This window comes from Arachis hypogaea, chromosome 11 (assembly GCF_003086295.3).
Source record: "Arachis hypogaea cultivar Tifrunner chromosome 11, arahy.Tifrunner.gnm2.J5K5, whole genome shotgun sequence".
NCBI lineage: Eukaryota > Viridiplantae > Streptophyta > Magnoliopsida > Fabales > Fabaceae > Arachis > Arachis hypogaea.
Window position 1 is genome coordinate 114,382,051 of NC_092046.1, and position 15,703 is coordinate 114,397,753.

The following is a 15,703-nucleotide window of genomic DNA, read 5'->3' on the forward strand; positions in this document are numbered from 1 at the left end:
CAGAATCTAACACTATGAAATCAGCAGGGATGTAAAGGCCTTCAACCTTTACTAACACGTCCTCTACTTGTCCATAAGCCTGTTTTCTTGAATTATCTGCCATCTCTAATGAGATTTTAGCAGCTTGCACCCCATAGATTCCCAGTTTCTCTATTACAGAGAGGGGTATGAGGTTTATCCCTGAACCAAGGTCACACAGAGCCTTAAAGATCATGGTGCCTATGGTACAAGGTATTATGAACTTTCCAGGATCCTGTCTCTTCTGAGGCAATGTTAGTTGATCCAGATCACTTAGTTCATTGGTGAACAAGGGAGGTTCATCTTCCCAAGTTTCAATACCAAATAATTTGGCATTCAGCTTCATGATTGCACCAAGAAACTTGGCAGTTTGCTCTTCAGTAACATCCTCATTCTCTTCAGAAGAGGAATACTCATCAGAGCTCATGAAGGGCATAAGGATGTTCAATGGAATCTCTATGGTCTCTAGATGAGCCTCAGATTCCTTTGGTTCCTCAGAGAGAAACTCCTTATTGATCACTGGACGTCCCAGGAGGTCTTCCCCCTTGGGATTCACGTCCTCTCCTTCCCTTACAGGTTCGGCCATGGTGCTTATGTCAATGGCCTTGCACTCTCCTTTTGGATTCTCTTCTGTATTGCTTGGGAGAGTACTAGGAGGGATTTCAGTGATCCTTTTACTCAGCTGGCCCACTTGTGCTTCCAAATTTCTAATGGAAGACCTTGTTTTATTCATGAAACTTACAGTGGCCTTGGATAGATCAGAAACTAAGTTTGCTAAATTAGAAGTATTCTGTTCAGAGTTCTCTGTCTGTTGCTGAGTGGATGATGGAAAAGGTTTATTATTGTTAAACCTGTTTCTTCCACCATTATTAAAGCCTTGTTGAGGCTTTTGATCCTTCCATGAGAAATTTGGATGATTTCTCCATGATGAGTTATAGGTGTTTCCATAAGGTTCACCTAAGTAATTCATCTCTGCTATTGCAGGGTTCTCAGGATCATAAGCTTCTTCTTCAGAAGATGCCTCTTGAGTACTGTTGGATGCAGCTTGCATTCCATTCAGACTCTGGGAAATCATATTGACATGCTGAGTCAATATTTTATTCTGAGCCAATATGGCATTCAGAGTATCAATTTCAAGAACTCCCTTCTTCATAGGCGTCCCATTATTCACAGGATTCCTCTCAGAAGTGTACATGAACTGGTTATTAGCAACCATGTCAATGAGTTCTTGAGCTTCTGCAGGCGTTTTCTTTAGGTGAATGGATCCACCTGCAGAAGTATCCAATGACATCTTTGATAACTCAGACAGACCATCATAGAATATATCCAGGATGGTCCATTTTGAAAGCATGTCAGAAGGACACTTTTTGGTCAACTGTTTGTATCTTTCCCAAGCTTCATAGAGGGATTCACCTTCTTTCTGTCTGAAGGTTTAAACATCCACTCTAAGCTTGCTCAGCTTTTGAGGAGGAAAGAACTTGGCTAAGAAAGCCGTGACCAGCTTATCCCAAGAGTTCAGGCTGTCTTTGGGTTGAGAGTTCAACCATATTCTAGCTCTGTCTCTTACAGTAAAAGGGAAAAGCATGAGCCTGTAGACTTCAATATCTACTCCATTAGTCTTAACAGTATCACAGATCTGCAAGAATTCAGTTAAGAACTGAAAAGGATCTTCAGATGGAAGTCCATGAAACTTGCAGTTCTGCTGCATCAGAGAAACTAGCTGAGGTTTCAGCTCAAAATTGTTTGCTCCAATGGCAGGAATGGAGATGCTTCTTCCATGTAAATTCGAATTAGGTGCAGTAAAGTCACCAAGCATTCTCCTTGGATTATTGTTGTTGGGTTCGGCTGCCATCTCCTTTACTTGTTCGAAATTTTCAATAAGGTTGTCTCTGGATTGTTGTAATTTAGCTTCTCTTAGTTTCCTCTTCAGAGTCCTTTCAGGTTCTGGATCAGCTTCAACAAGAATGCCTTTTTCTTTGTCCCTGCTCATAAGAAAGAGAAGAGAAAAAGAAAAGAAGAGGAATCCTCTATGTCACAGTAAAGAGGTTCCTTATTGTTAGTAGAAGAAGAGAAGAAGAAAAATTCGAACACAGATAGAAGAGGGGGTTCGAATTTGGTGAGTGATGTGAGGAAGAGATGTTGGTAGATGAATAAATAAATAGAATAAGATGAGAGAGGGAGAGGATTTTCGAAAATTATTTTTGAAAAAGAGTTAGTGATTTTTGAAAATAGTTTTTTGAAAAAAAGTTAGTAATTTTCGAAAATTCAAAATAAAAAATAAAATAATTAGTTAATTAAAAAGAAATTTTGAAAAAGAGGGAAGATATTTTTGAAAATTAGAGAGATAGAGTTAGTTAGGTAGTTTTGAAAAAGATAAGAAACAAACAAAAAGTTAGTTAGTTAGTTGAAACAAATTTTGAAAAGATAAGAAGTTAGGAAGTTAGAGGAAGATATTTTGAAATCAAATTTTCGAAAAAGATAAGATGAGAAGATATTTTTGAAAAGATATGATAGAAATTAGTTTTTGAAAAAGATTTGATTTTTAAAATCTCAATTAATGACTTGATTCACAAGAATTCACAAGATATGATTCTAGAACTTAAAGTTTGAATCTTTCTTAACAAGTAAGTAACAAACTTGAAATTTTTTGAATCAAAACATTAATTGATGATGTTATTTTCGAAAATTATGTGATAAAATTAAGAAAAATATTTTTGAAAAATATTTTTGAAATTTTCGAAAATAACTAAAAAAAAATTGAAAAAAGATTTGATTTTTGAAAAAGATTTTGAAAAAGATGAGATTTTTAAATTGAAAATTTGATTTGACTCATAAGAAACAACTAGATTTTAAAAATTTTTGAAAAAGTCAAATCTAATTTTCGAAAATTTTAAGAGAGAAAAAGGGAAAGATAATTTTTTTTATTTTTGAATTTTTATGATGAGAGAGAAAAACAAGAAAAATGATGCAATGCATGAAAGTTATGGATCAAAACAATGAATGCATGCAAGAATGCTATGAATGTCAAGATGAACATCAAGAACACTATGAAGATCATGATGAACATCAAGAACACATTTTTGAAAAATTTTTTAATGCAAAGAAAACATGCAAGACACCAAACTTAGAAATCTTTGATACTTAGGCACTAAGAATTCAAGAATGCATATGAAAAACAAGAAAAGACATAAAACATGCAAATGCAAAGATCAAATAAGAAGACTTACCAAGAACAACTTGAAGATCATGAAGAACACTATGAATGCATGAATTTTTTTGAAAAATGCAAGATGAACATGCAATTGACACCAAACTTATAACATGACTCAAGACTCAAACAAGAAACACAAAAAAAAAAAAATATTTTTGATTTTTTTATGATTTTCTAATTTTTTTTGTATTTTTTCGAAAATTATTTGAAAATTAAAAATAAGGATTCCAAAATTTTTAATATGAATTCCAGGAATCTTATGCTCTTTAAACTAAAGCTCCAATCAAAGGGTCAGGCATGGCTTAATAGCCAGCCAAGCTCTAGCATGTAACTCAGACATGACATGCCTGACATTCTCTACATTCAACAGCCAATTGGCTAAGAAAGATAAAGAAGCTCTTCTCTTGAGTATAAGTGAAATCTCAGTCCAAAAGAATTGAGACATGGCTTTACAGCCAGCCAGGCTTCAACATGCTTCATGAAACACTAGAATTCACTCTTAAAAATTCTGAAGAAAAATATATTTTTGAAAGCATTTTTATTTTAAAATTTTTTTTTTTTGAAAACAAAGGAGAAATTTTTGAAAAATTTTTTTGAAAATAAAACAAAAGGAAATTACCTAATCTGAGCAACAAGATGAACCGTCAGTTGTCCAAACTCGAACAATCCCTGGCAACGGCGCCAAAAACTTGGTGCACGAAATTGTGATTACACTTTGATTATGTAAAATTCATTGCTCTTTCTTTCCCTGGTAATGGCGCCAAAAACATGATGCCAATACCATGGTTCACAACTTCGCACAACTAACCAGCAAGTGCACTGGGTCGTCCAAGTAATACCTTACGTGAGTAAGGGTCGAATCCCACGGAGATTGTTGGTATGAAGCAAGCTATGGTCACCTTGTAAATCTCAGTCAGACAGATATAAAATAGTAATGGGGTTTTCAAAATTAATTAATAAAATAAGGATAGAAATACTTATGTAAATCATTGGTGAGAATTTCAGATAAGCGTATGGAGATGCATTCGTTCCTCTGAACCTCTGCTTTCCTGCTGTCTTCATCCAATCAATCTTACTCCTTTCTATGGCTGGCTTTATGTAAGGATGTCACCGGTGTCAATGGCTACTTTCGATCTCTCTCGGGAAAATGGTCCAAATGCTCTGTCACTGCATGGCTAATCGTCTGGAGGCATCACCCTTGTCGTTGGTTGCATCCTATTCCTCTCTGTGAAAATGATCCGATACGCTGTCACTGCATGGCTAATCATCTTGGAGGTTCTCGATCATACTGGAATAGGATTTACTATCCTTTTGCGTCTGTCACTATGCCCAGCACTCGCGAGTTTTGAGTTCGTCACAGTCATTCAATCCCAGAGTCCTACTCAGAATACCACGGACAAGGTTTAGACTTTCCGGACTCTCATGAATGCCGCCATCAATCTAGCTTATACCACGAAGATTCTGATTAAGAGATCTAAGAGATACTCATTCAATCTAATGTAGAACGGAAGTGGTTGTCAGGCACGCGTTCATAGGGAATGATGATGATTGTCACATTCATCACATTCAAGTTGAAGTGCGAATGAATATCTTAGAAGCAAAATAAGATGAATTGAATAGAAAATAGTAGTACTTTGCATTAATCTTTGAGGAACAGCAGAGCTCCACACCTTAATCTATGGAGTGCAGAAACTCTACCGTTGAAAATACATAAGTGAAAGGTCCAGGCATGGCCGAATGGCCAGCCCCTCTGATCTAAGAACCAGGCGTCCAAAGATGATTCCAAAGATTCAAAGATAACTAATACAATAGTAAAAGGTCCTATTTATAATAAACTAGTCACTAGGGTTTACATAAGTAAGTAATTGATGCATAAATCCACTTCCGGGGCCCACTTGGTGTGTGCTTGGGCTGAGCTTGAGTGTTACACGTATAGAGGTCATTCCTGGAGTTGAACGCCAGTTTTGGTGCCAGTTTGGGCATTGAACTCCACTTTGCAACTTGTTTCTGGCGCTGGACGCCAGAATTGGGCAGAGAACTGGCGTTGAACGCCAGTTTTCATCGTCTAAACTTGGACAAAATATAGATTATTATACATTTCTGGAAAGCTCTTGATGTCTACTTTCCAACGCAATTGGAAGCACGCCATTTCGAGTTCTATAGCTCCAGAAAATCCACTTTGAGTGCAGGGAGGTCAGAATCCAACAGCATCAGCAGTCCTTCTTCAACCTGTGAATCTGATTTTTGCTCAAGTCCCTCAATTTCAGTCAGAAAATACCTGAAATCACAGAAAAACACATAAACTCATAGTAAAGTCCAGAAATGTGAATTTAACATAAAAACTAATGAAAACATCCCTAAAAGTAACTAGATCCTACTAAAAACATACTAAAAACAATGCCAAAAAGCGTATAAATTATCCACTCATCAATACGCACAGTAGGTGAAAAATTGAAGGATGCGAGTGCACGCTCTATGCGAGCGCTCTGGGTAAAAGAGGAATTAAGAAGTGTGCGTGTGCACCGGGGTGTGCACATGCACAAAATGATTTTTTTTAAGGAAAGGATCATGTGTGCATGCTCACACAGGTCCGTGCGCATGCACAGGAACAAAAAATGTTAAGGGTTCACATGCACATGGCATGCGAGCGCTCCCACCAGAGGGAGTGCAAGGGAGTGTGCGTACGCACAAGGTGCGCGAAAAGAGGTTCGTGTGCATACGCACAAAGGCGTGTGCACGCACAAAGCGCAAAACACAGGGGAATGCACGCGCACAAGGCGTGCGAGCGCTCCCAACAGAGGCTTGGCAAGGTAGTGTGCGTATGCACAGCTGGGTGCTTACGCACAGGACACGAAATTTTGTTGTTGCGTGCGCGCGCACAAGGGTGTGCGCACGCACATGCCCTGTTTATTTTTCCAAAATTTTTTCTTTCAAAATCTAAGGTATTGAACCTTATGTCAACTAAAATTTAACCCCAAACATCCAAAAATCCATAAATGCATGATCCATATAAAAATTAACCTATCTATGCTAAAAAACTAAGCTAATCCTAAGCTAACTAAGACAAACAAACATGCAATAAACTAAAATTATAAACAAAGAAAGGGCAAGAACAATGTTACCATGGTGGGGTGTCTCCCACCTAGCACTTTGGTTTATAGTCCTTAAGTTGGACTTGTTGAGGAGACTCTTGTTAGGGTGGCTTGTGTTTCCACTCCTTCTTAAATTTCCATCCAAGCTTGGTCTTTGACTCTCCTCCAAGATCCCATATTCTAGTTTTCCGGTCTCCTTCTTTTTTATCTTTATTCTCTAAGCCGGATGGATGAGCTCTTATTCTACCCTTGAAGCATCCCAACACTCTCCAGCAATCACCCAATTATGCTTCACACCATGCTTGAATCCCAAAGCTTGAATTGGCTTTCATGAAGGTCTTTAGACTCCTTTGGCAACCAACACTCCTTTCTCCACCATGTACCAACCCAAGAAGGACCTTGAGTTTGTAGTCCGTCTCCAAGATAACATATTGATGGGGGCCAAAGAAGCTCATAGATGAAATTGCCACCTACTCAATGTGTTCTTGAAACGAAATTGCTTCCTCACCAACTTCCTCTTCCCCATCAGTCAAATCATAACACGGAGGTTGTGAGAAGTCTACCTCCATGTCTCTCTCAAATTCAATGGGAAGAAGCTCATTAGGATCATTAAGTGGATTGACCAAGAAGGACAAAAAAAATTATCAATGATGGAATCCTCATCTTGATCAATCTCCCTCAATTCTCCCTTTCTCTCCTCCGGTTCACATACTTCCCTTACTCTCTCTTGTTGTAATTCATGCTCTAGCTCTTCCTTTTTCCCTTGTGGCTCCACGATCTCCTCTTCACTACAATCTTTAGTTGACCCTTCACATTCCTCAAGAGGAATGCCTTGATCGGATGAGCGAAGTAGGACCAAGTGGTTCACTGCCTCGGCTATGGTAGCCATGAGTTGCCCTTGAGTTCTTTGAAATCTTTCTTGCTCTTTGAGAAAGGCTTGAAGGTTTTGATGGTCTTGGGCCAAAGGTGGAAAAGTTTCACATTGGGATGAAAGAGGGGTTTCATTGGTTGGGAGGAAGGTTGTATATGTGGGAGGTAGTTCATGTTGATGAGTATCTTGAGGTGGTATGTAAGGAGGTGGATGTTGGTATTGGTGTGGTGTTTGAAAATGTGGTGATTGAGGATTTTGTTGAGGGTATGGGTCATAGGTGTATGGTGGTAGAAGTATGTAATCGTTGTGTAATCCCCGATATCCTTGATTTGGGTATGCATATTGGGGAGGGTTTTGCTCATTGTAGTATAGAGGAGGTTGCTCCTTCCATAATGCCGTCCAAAATTGAAGTTATCAAACCCTACAAAATGATCACAACCATACTCCAAACCAAGAGGGTGATAACTCATAGAGAGAAATAGAAAATAAAAACTAAAGACATCAATTAACAAAAGAAACAAAATCCTAATTAATATAAAAAAAATAGTCAAACAACCCAAAAAGTATCTATTCACACTATTCACATATTTACAACAACCAAAACTGCAATACTCATGGCGCTAGTTCCCCGGCAACGGTGCCAAAAACTTGATAGAGCAAGACCGTTGACTTAGAATTCTTTCACAAAATAATTCTGTTGCAAGTATAGTTCCAAGCCAACGAATAATGCTTAAATCAAATTTCAATTTCAAAAGATGTCACAATTCAAATCAAATTAACCGAGAGTATTAAAACTCCCGGGTCATCTTCCCTCAGAACTAATGCCTAAGAGTGTACAATTTTAGTTGTGAGAAGCAAGGGGTTTCAATGATTGAAGTAAATAAATAAAGAGATAAAAGAACGATCAAAATTGCAATTAATAAACTAATAAAGGAGTAAAAGAACTATGTATGTAATATGAACAAGTATGACTCAAAATTGATGGAAATGTGGTTCAAAACATAAATGGAACCTTGACTTGGGATGAGTTATGGAATTCCTTCCTTGCCATAACCACAACTATGATAATTATGATGGGTTAACCTCACTAAGTCAACCCTTAACATCGAAGAGTAGGTCAAGTGAGCATAATTATTATTAATCCACAAATCATAGCTGACTTACTAATTACCTTAGTAAGAAGCTAGCGTTAGTGGAAACAATAACAACTAACAACCCATGAATTATCACTAAATGTTGGACATTGTGACTCTAGTATTCCATAATTTCATTTTTCCAAGCCAAGGGGTGAAAATTTACCCCATAATCAAAATTGGCATTTCATCAAACACATAGTGGGTATAATCATAAAACATGGCAAATTTGGAAAAATGATAAGAACTATGAACCACAAATGATCAAAATCAACAAAGGCAATCCAATAAACATATAAAAACCATCAAACATCAAATTTATAAACCGAAACTCAAAATTGCAAAACTATATATATATATATATTGAGAAAAGAAATTAAAATTGGAGTAAGTGTAGAACAAGTAATGTGATAAAAGGGAAAAATGAAAGAAATACTTACAATGAGAAAGCAAAATCCAAGACCAAAATTGAACTATAAAATGCTACATTAAAACCTAAATTAAAACCCTAAGAGAGAATATTGTATACTACTAGTGTGCAGAAATCGTGACGGTTTCATTCCTTGGTAACGGCGATGAAAACTTTATACGCACGTTCATAATCTTAATTCTTTGTCACAACTTCGCACAACTGACCAACAAGTGCACTGGGTCGTCTAAGTAATAAACCTTACGTGAGTAAGGGTCGATCCCACGGAGATTGTCGGCTTGAAGCAAGCTATGGTCACCTTGTAAATCTCAGTCAGGCAGATTCAAATGGATATAGAGTTTTAATAATTAAAAGATAAATAAAACATAAACTAGGATAGAGATACTTATGTAATTCATTAGTGAGAATTTCAGATAAGCGTATAGAGATGCTTTCGTTCCTCTGAACCTCTGCTTTCCTACTGTCTTCATCCAATCATTCCTACTCCTTTCCATGGTAAGCTTTATGTAGAGCATCACCGTTGTCAATGGCTACTCCCATCCTATCTGTGAAAATGGTCCAATGCGCTGTCACTGCATGGCTAATCATCTGTCAGTTCTCGATCATACTGGAATAGGATTTACTATCCTTTTGCGTTTGTCACTACGCCCAATACTCACGAGTTTGAAGCTCGTCACAGCCATCCCTTCCCAGATCCTACTCGGAATACCACAGACAAGGTTTAGACTTTCCAGATCTCAAGAATGGCCATCCATGGGTTCTAACTTATACCACAAAGATTCTAATATCTCGGACTCGGTCCTCTGTATTAGATATCTAAGAGATATTCATTCTAGCTTGTTTGCATGTAAAACGGAAGTGTTTGTCAGGCACACGTTCATAAGTGAGAATGATGATGAGCGTCACATAATCATCACATTCATCATGTTCTTGCGTGCGAGTGGATATCTTAGAATAGGAATAAGCTTGAATTGAATAGAAAAACAATAGTACTTTGTATTAATTCATGAGGAACAGCAGAGCTCCACACCTTAATCTATGGTGTGTAGAAACTCTACCGTTTGAAAATACATAAGTGATAAAGGTTCAGGCATGGCCGAATGGCCAGCCCCCATGAAAGTCTAAGATAGCATAAAAACTAATCAAAATCTTTTACAAAGATAGTAAAAAGTCCTATTTATACTAAACTAGTTACTAGTGTTTACAAAAATGAGTAAATGATGCAGAAATCTACTTCCGGGGCCCACTTGGTGTGTGCTTGGGCTGAGCATTGAGCTTTACACGTGTAAAGGTCTTTCTTGGAGTTGAACGCCAGTTTGTAACCTGTGTCTGGTGTTTAACTCCACTTTGCAACCTGTTTCTGGCGTTTGACCCCAGAAGGGAGCATGGAACTGGCGTTCAATGCCAGTTTACGTCATCTATCCTTAATCAAAGTATAAACTATTATATATTTCTGAAAAGCCCTGGATGTCTACTTTCCAACACAATTGATAGCGCGCCATTTGGAGTTCTATAGCTCCATAAAATCTACTTTGAGTGCAGGGAGGTCAGAATCCAACAGCATCTGCAGTCCTTCTTCAACCTCTAAATCTGATTTTTGCTCAGGTCCCTCAATTTCAGCCAGAAAATACCTGAAATCACAGAAAAACACACAAACTCATTGTAAAGTCCATAAATGTGATTTTTATTTAAAAACTAATAAAAATATACTAAAAACTAACTAAATCATACTGAAAACTATGTAAAAACAATGCCAAAAAACGTATAAATTATCCGCTCATCATAACACCGAACTTAAATTGTTGCTTGTCCCCAAGCAACTGAAAATCAAATAGGATAAAAAGAAGAGAATATACTATAAATTTTAAAATATCAATGAAACTTAGCTCCAATCGGATGAGCGAGACTTGTAGCTTTTTTCCTCTTGAATAGTTTTGGCATCTCACTTTATCCATTGAGGTTCAGAATGATTGGCATCTATAGGAACTTAGAATTCAGATAGCGTTATTGATTCTCCTAGTTCAGTATGTTGATTCTTGAACACAGCTACTTTATGAGTCTTGGCCGTGGCCCTAAGCACTTTGTTTTCCAATATTACCTCCGGATACATAAATGCCACAGACACATAACTGGGTGAACCTTTTCAGATTGTGACTCAGCTTTGCTAAAGTTCCCAATTAGAGGTGTCCAGGGTTCTTAAGCACACTCTTATTTTTGCTTTGGACCTTGACTTTAACCGCTCAGTCTCAAGTTTTCACTTGACACCTTCACGCCACAAGCACATGATTAGGGACAGCTTGGTTTAGCCGCTTAGGCCAGGATTTTATTCCTTTAGGCCCTCCTATCCACTGATGCTTAAAGCCTTGGATCCATTTTTATTACCCTTGCCTTTTGGTTTTAAGGGCTATTGGCTTTTTGCTCTTGCCTTTTGGTTTAAAGAGCTTTTGGCTTTTTCTGCTTGCTTTTTCTTTCTCTTTCTCTTTTTTCGCCATTTTTTTCGCATGCTTTGTATTCACTGCTTTTTCTTGCTTCAAGAATCATTTTTATGATTTTTTAGATTATCAAATAACATCTCTCCTTTTCATCATTCTTTCAAGAGCCAACATATTTAACATTCATAAACAACAACTTCAAAAGACATATGCACTGTTCAAGCAATCATTCAGAAAACAAAAAGTGTTGCCACCACATCAAAATAATTAAACTAGTTTCAAGGATGAATTCGAAACCATGTACTTCTTGTAATTTTGTAATTAAAACATTTTTCATTCAAGAGAGGTGGTGGATTCATATTCATAACTTTAAGGCATAGACACTTAGACACTAATGATCATGTAATAAGACACAAATATAAATAAACATAAAGCTCTGAAATCGAAAAATAGGAAAATAAATAAACAAGGAGATTAAGGAATGAGTCCACCTTAGTGAGGGTGGCGTCTTCCTCTTATTGAAGAACCAATGGTGCTCTTGAGCTCCTCTATGTCTCTTCCTTGTCTTTCTTGCTCCTCCCTCATAGCTCTTTGATCTTCTCTAATTTCATGGAGGATGATGGAGTGCTCTTGGTGCTCAACCCTTAGTCGTCCCATGTTGGAACTTAATTCTCCTAGGGAAGTGTTGATTTGTTCCCAATAATTCTGTGGAGGAAAGTGCATCCCCTGAGTCATCTCAGGGATTTCATGGTAAGAAATTTCCTCATGCTCATGTTGAGGTCCATGATCTCTTATTTGCTCCATCCTTTTCTTAATGATGGGCTTATCCTCTTCAATAAGGATATCTCCCTCTATGTCAATTCCAGCTGAATTGCAGAGGTGGCATATGAGGTGACGAAAGGCTAACCTTGCCCAAGTGGAGGACTTGTCAGCCACCTTGTAAAGTTCTTGAGGTATAATCTCATGAACTTCCATCTCCTCTCCAATCATGATACTATGGATCATGATGGCCCGGTCTATAGTAACTTCAGACCAGTTACTAGTAGGAATGATTGAGCGTTGAATGAACTCTGGCCATCCCCTAGCCACTGGTTTGAGGTCATGCCTTCTTAGTTGAACCGGCTTGCCTCTTGAGTCAATTTTCCATTGAGCTCCTTCCTCACATATGTCTATGAGGACTTGGTCCAACCTTTGATTAAAGTTGACCCTTCTTGTGTAGGGGCGTGCATTTTCTTCCATCATTGGCAAGTTGAACGCCAGCCTTACATTTTTCGGACTGAAATCTAAGTATTTTTCCCGAACCATAGTAAGCCAATGCTTTGGATTTGGGTTCACACTTTGATCATGGTTCCTTGTGATCCATGCGTTTGCATAGAACTCTTGAACCATTAGGATCCCAACTTGTTGAATGGGGTTGGTGAGAACTTCCCAACCTCTTCTTTGAATCTCAAGTTGGATCTCTGGATACTCATTCCTTTTGAGCTTGAAAGGAACCTCAGGGATCACTTTCTTCTTGGCCACAACTTCATAGAAGTGGTCTTGATGGACCTTTGAGATGAATCTCTCCATCTCCCATGACTCAGAGGTGGAAGCAATTGCCTTTCCTTTCCTCTTTCTAGAGGTTTCTCTGGCCTTAGGTGCCAAAAATGATTATGGAAAAACAAAAAGCAATGCTTTTACCACACCAAACTTAAAATGTTTACTCGTCCCCGAGCAAAAGAAGAAAGAAAGAAGTAGAAGAAGAAGAGAAATAGAGGAGAGGGAGAGAGAGTAGGTTTCGGCCAAGTGAAAGAAGAGAGGGTTGTGTTGTGTGAAATAGAAGAAGGAATGAGGGGTTTATATAGAAGTGGGGAGGGGTTTAGGGTTCGGCCATTTAGGGTTGGGTTTAGGAGGGAAAATATTTTGAATTTGAAGGTAGGTGGGGTTTATGGGGAAGAAGATGGATGTGAGTGGTGAGGGGGTGATGGGAAAGAGTGATTGAAGTGATTGGTGAAGGGCATTTGGGAAAGAGAGTTATGAAAAGGTGTGAAGAAGAGAGAATAGGGTTAGGTGGGGATCCTGTGGGGTCCACAGATCCTGAGGGGATCCTGTGGGGTCCACAGATCCTGAGGTATCAAGGATTTTTTTTTATTCCTGTACCCTTCAGACGTGTAAAACGCCCTATACATGCAATCCTGGCGTTTAACGCCAGACTGCTGCCTGTTTCTGGCGTTAAACACCACTTCCATGCTCTGTTCTGGCGTTTAACGCCAGGTAGATGCTTATTTCTGGCGTTAAACGCCAGCTTGGTGCCTGTTTCTGGCATTAAACGCCAGACAGATGCTTGTTTCTGGCGTTTAAACGCCAGACTGTTCTCCTCCAGGGTGTGCTGTTTTTCATTCTATTTTTCACTCTGTTTTTGATTTTTCAGTAGTTTTTGTGACTTCACATGATCATCAATCTAAATAAAACATAAAATAACAATGGAAAATAAATAAATATAATTAGATAACATTGGGTTGCCTCCCAATAAGCACTTCTTTAATGTCAATAGCTTGACAGTAAGCTCTCATGGAGCCTCACAGATGTTCAGAGCATTGTTTGGACCTTCCAACACCAAACTTAGAGTTTAACTGTGGGGGCTTTGGTTGACTCTGCAGTGAGAGAAGCTTTTCATGCTTCCTCTCCATGGTTACAAAAGGCGATCCTTGAGTTTTAAACACAAGGCTATCCTCATTCAGTTGAAGGATCAATTCTCCTCTGTCCACATCAATCATAGCCCTTGCTGTGGCTAGGAAAGGTCTTCCAAGGATGATGGATTCATCCTCATCCTTCCCAGTATCCAGGATTATGAAATCAGCAGGGATGTAAAGGCCTTCAACCTTTACTAGCACGTCCTCTACTTGTCCATAAGCCTGTTTTCTGGAGTTGTCTGCCATCTCTAATGAGATTCGGGTAGCTTGCACCTCAAGGATTCTCAGTTTCTCCATTACAGAGGGTGGCATGAGGTTTATCCCTGATCCAAGGTCACATAGAGCCTTTTCAAAGGTCATGGTGCCTATGGTACAAGGTATTAAGAACCTTCCAGGGTCCTGTTTCTTCTGAGGCAATCTCAGTTGATCCAGATCACTTAGTTCATTGATGAGCAAAGGAGGTTCATCTTCCCAAGTCTCTTTACCAAATAATTTGGCATTCAGCTTCATGATTGCACCAAGGTATTTGGCAACTTGCTCTTCAGTGACATCTTCATTCTCTTCAGAAGAAGAATACTCATCAGAGCTCATGAATGGCATAAGGAGGTTCAATGGAATCTCTATGGTCTCTAGATGAGTCTCAGATTCCTTTAGTTCCTCAGAGGAAAACTCCTTATTGATCACTGGACGTCCCAAGAGGTCTTCCTCACTAGGATTCACGTCCCCTCCCTCCTTTGTAGGTTCGGCCATGATGGTTAATTCAATGACCTTGCACTCTCTTTCTGGATTCTCTTCTGTATTGCTTGGAGAGTACTGGGAGGGGTTTCAATGACCCTTTTACTCAGCTGGCCCACTTGTGCCTCCAAATTTCTAACTGAGGACCTCGTTTTATTCATGAAACTTAGAGTGGCCTTAGATAGATCAGAGACTATATTTGCTAAGCGAGATGGATTCTGCTCAGAATTCTCTATCTGTTGCTGAGTGGATGATGGAAAAGGTTTGCTATTGCTAAACCTGTTTCTTCCACCATTATTAAAGCCTTGCTGAGGCTTTTGTTGATCCTTCCATGAGAAATTTGGATGATTCCTCCATGAGAGATTATAGGTGTTTCCATAGGGTTCACCCATGTAATTCACCTCTGCTATTGCAGGGTTCTCAGGATCATAAGCTTCTTCTTCAGAAGATGCCTCTTTAGTACTGTTGGATGATTCCTTCAATCCATTCAGACTCTGAGAAATTATATTGACTTGCTGAGTCAATATTTTATTCTGAGCCAATATGGCATTCAGAGTATCAATTTCAAGAACTCCCTTCCTAATAGGCGTTCCATTATTCACAGGATTCCTTTCAGAAGTGTACATGAACTGGTTATTTGCAACCATGTCAATGAGTTCTTGAGCTTCTGCAGGCATTTTCTTTAGGTGAATGGATCCACCTGCAGAATGGTCCAGTGACATCTTTGATAACTCAGATAGACCATGATAGAATATATCCAGGATGGTCCATTCTGAAAACATGTCAGAAGGAAACTTTTTGGTCAGTTCCTTGTATCTCTCCCAAGCTTCATAGAGGGATTCACCTTCTTTCTGTTTGAAGGTTTGAACATCCACTCTAAGCTTACTAAGCTTTTGAGGAGGAAAGAACTTGGCTAAGAAAGCCGTGACCAGCTTATCCGAAGAGTTCAGGCTATCCTTAGGTTGAGAGTCCAACCATATTCTAGCTCTGTCTCTTACAGCAAATGGGAAAAGTATAAGCCTGTAGATCTCGGGATCAACCCCATTGGTCTTAACAGTATCACAGATCTGCAAGAACTCAGTTAAGAACCGAAAAGGATCTTCAGATGG

General features: G+C 38.7%; 2 non-coding genes across 2 annotated transcripts; both read left to right on the forward strand.

Annotated features, from left to right (window-relative positions):
• The first annotated feature begins 1,363 nt into the window (after positions 1–1,363).
• LOC112724192 (small nucleolar RNA R71) lies at positions 1,364–1,471 on the forward strand. Its single transcript, XR_003163367.1, has one exon. It is a non-coding gene; the product is annotated as a small nucleolar RNA R71 (small nucleolar RNA).
• Positions 1,472–15,374: 13,903 nt separating this feature from the next.
• Positions 15,375–15,478, forward strand: LOC112724161 (small nucleolar RNA R71). The gene has a single exon (XR_003163338.1). It is a non-coding gene; the product is annotated as a small nucleolar RNA R71 (small nucleolar RNA).
• Positions 15,479–15,703: the final 225 nt, after the last annotated feature.